The sequence below is a fragment of the Bison bison genome, unplaced genomic scaffold, assembly GCF_000754665.1.
Source record: "Bison bison bison isolate TAMUID 2011002044 unplaced genomic scaffold, Bison_UMD1.0 scf7180017864184, whole genome shotgun sequence".
Taxonomy (NCBI): Eukaryota; Metazoa; Chordata; class Mammalia; order Artiodactyla; family Bovidae; genus Bison; species Bison bison.
This window is the reverse complement of record NW_011494756.1, coordinates 1,625,322-1,628,036: the sequence shown is the minus strand read 5'-3', so window position 1 is coordinate 1,628,036 and position 2,715 is coordinate 1,625,322.

Here is a 2,715-nt window from a genome sequence, read left to right as displayed (position 1 = left end):
CCATTAAGCACCCCAGCTGACACCTTGTGGAGCAGATGAGCCACCCCCCACAAGCCCTGCTCAAATTTCACATCCGTAAGCAAATTAAAAGACTATTGTTGTTGGGCTTCCCTGGTGGCTCAGCGGTAAAGAACCCACTGCCAGTGCAGGAGACATGGGTTTGATCTCTGATCCGCGAAGATCCCATATGCTAAGCCCATGTGCCACAACTCCTGAAGCCTATGCACCTACATCCCAGGATCAGAAACAAGAGAAGCCATCAGAATGAGAAGCCTGAAGACTGCAGCGTGGAGTAGCCCCTGCTTGCCGCAACTAGAGACTGACCACACACAACAGCAAAGACCCAGCACAGCCAAATACAATCAATCAATCAATTAAAAAACCAAAGACCACTGTGATTTCGTGCAAACCAAGCGGGAAGGGGGCCAGCCCCCAGTGCCAGGCACTTTGCCTTTGTGGAGAGACAGGACCCGAGACATCGATTGGGCTCTGCTTTCTCTCGTTTCCCCTGCATTTTTCTCCTTCCCTTTCCATGTGCTCACTGCCCCAGCAGAAAGGCCGGGAGAGTGGAAAGCCAGCAGTCTGGGCCAGGGGGAGGGTTCCCGGCATGCACAGGGCTCCTTAAGGACACATGGAGGAGGGAAGGCTCCCAGCCCTGCCTGCAGAGATGGACCCAGGGCTGCACCAAGAGGGGAGAGGTGAAGGGCGAGGGGTCTGCGTCCAGCACTAGTGCTGGCCCATGGGACGCCCTGTGTGAGTTAGGGAAAGGCACCTCTCGGGAGAGACCCCCACCTCGGCCCCACGCTGGGACCCAGGGCTTGGTGAGCGACCACACTGGGTGTCAAGCTGGGTGTCCACTCCCGCCTCCACTGGGTTCCTGCACAGCAAGACAAGACGGTTCTGACTGCGCCTGCTTCCCGGTGGGCTATATTGCCATAGTGCAGGGGTCCTCCCGGTTACATGGGCCACTGGGGCCCAGGCAGTCTCCCCAGAGAAGCCTCTTGGGCACACGAGGGTGGTGAAGAAGCAAAGAGCTGCTCGGTTTCAGCCCCCCATGCTGATTTGTGAAGACACGTGACCAGCAGCCTCCGAGGACTGGCGACCGAGGCTCTTCCCACCCAATTCCTCATCTGAAACTTCCTCCCTCCCTTTCTTCCTTTCTTATCTTCTTTCAGATTGTTCAACCTTTGCTTACTGGGAGCTCTTTCAGTTAGTTGGTCCGTGTCCCTTTAACACAGTATACATCTGTGTATGTGTGTGAGTCTTTCCGTAGTTTCTGGCATTACAAAGTGCTCCAGGCTCATTCTGTATAAGAAAGAAGAAATTCAGTGCTAAGGCGTGTCCGACTCTTGCAATCTCATGAAATGTAGCCTGCCAGGCTCCTCTGTCCATGGCATTCTCCAGGCAAGAATACCAGAGTGGGTTGCCATTTCCTTCTCCAGGGGAACCTCCCTACCCAAGAATTGAACCCAGGTCTCCCGCATTGCGGGCAGATGGTTTACTGACACAGGAGCTACACAGGAAGCCCAGACAAGCCCAGACATTCTGTATAATCCCTGCCCTAGTTCTAGGATCAGGCATTTCTCCAAGGAGACCAGGTTCCTTTTATTGGAGAATGGCATTAGAAGCCAAGATCTGGCTGCGTGATACTCCATTGTATGGATAAATACTTTATTTATCCATCCATCTATTTATGGATATTTAGGCTGTTTTCTGGAGAAGGCAATGGCACCCCACTCCAGTACTCTTGCCTGCAGAGTCCCATGATGGAGGAGCCTGGAAGGCTGCAGTCCATTGGGTCGCTAAGGATTGGACATGACTGAGAGACTTCACTTTCACTTTTCACTTTTGTGCATTGGAGAAGGAAATGGCAACCCACTCCAGTGTTCTTGCCCGGAGAATCCCAGGGACGGAGCATCCTGGTGGGCTGCCGTCTGTGGGGTCGCACAGAGTCGGACATGACTGAAGTGACTCAGCAGCAGCAGGCTGTTTTCCACTTATTGGCTATTATGAGTAATGCTACTATGAACAGCATCTGTGTACAGATTTGTGTACAAATTTTTATGCGGGCATGTTTTCATTTCCCCTGGTGGCATACCAAGGACTGGAGTTCCTGGCTCATATAATTCTAGGTGTATCTTACTGAGGAGCCACCAGTTTGCTAAAGCAGCTGCACCATTTCCCACAGGCACCCGCAGTGCAGGAGGGTTCCAATCCCTCTGCGTTCTCACCAATGCTCTATCATCTGTCTTTTCAATTATAGCCATGCTAGAGGGTATGACGGGGTATTGACTTGTATTTCCCTAAGAGCTGACGGTCTCGAGGGCATCTTTTTATATGTTTGTTGGACTTCTGTGTACCTCAGAGAAATGTCCATTCAGACCCTATCAGATCAGATCAGTCGCTCAGTCGTGTCCGACTCTTTGCGACCCCATGAATCGCAGCACGCCAGGCCTCCCTGTCCATCACCAACTCCCGGAGTTCACTCAGACCCACGTCCATCGAGTCAGTGATGCCATCCAGCCATCTCATCCTCTGTCGTCCCCTTCTCCTCCTGCCCCCAATCCCTCCCAGCATCAGAGTCTTTTCCCATGAGTCCACTCTTCGCATGAGGTGGCCAAAGTACTGGAGTTTCAGCTTTAGCATCAGTCCTTTCAAAGAAATCCCAGGGCTGATCTCCTTCAGAATGGACTAGTTGGATCTCCTTGCAGTCCA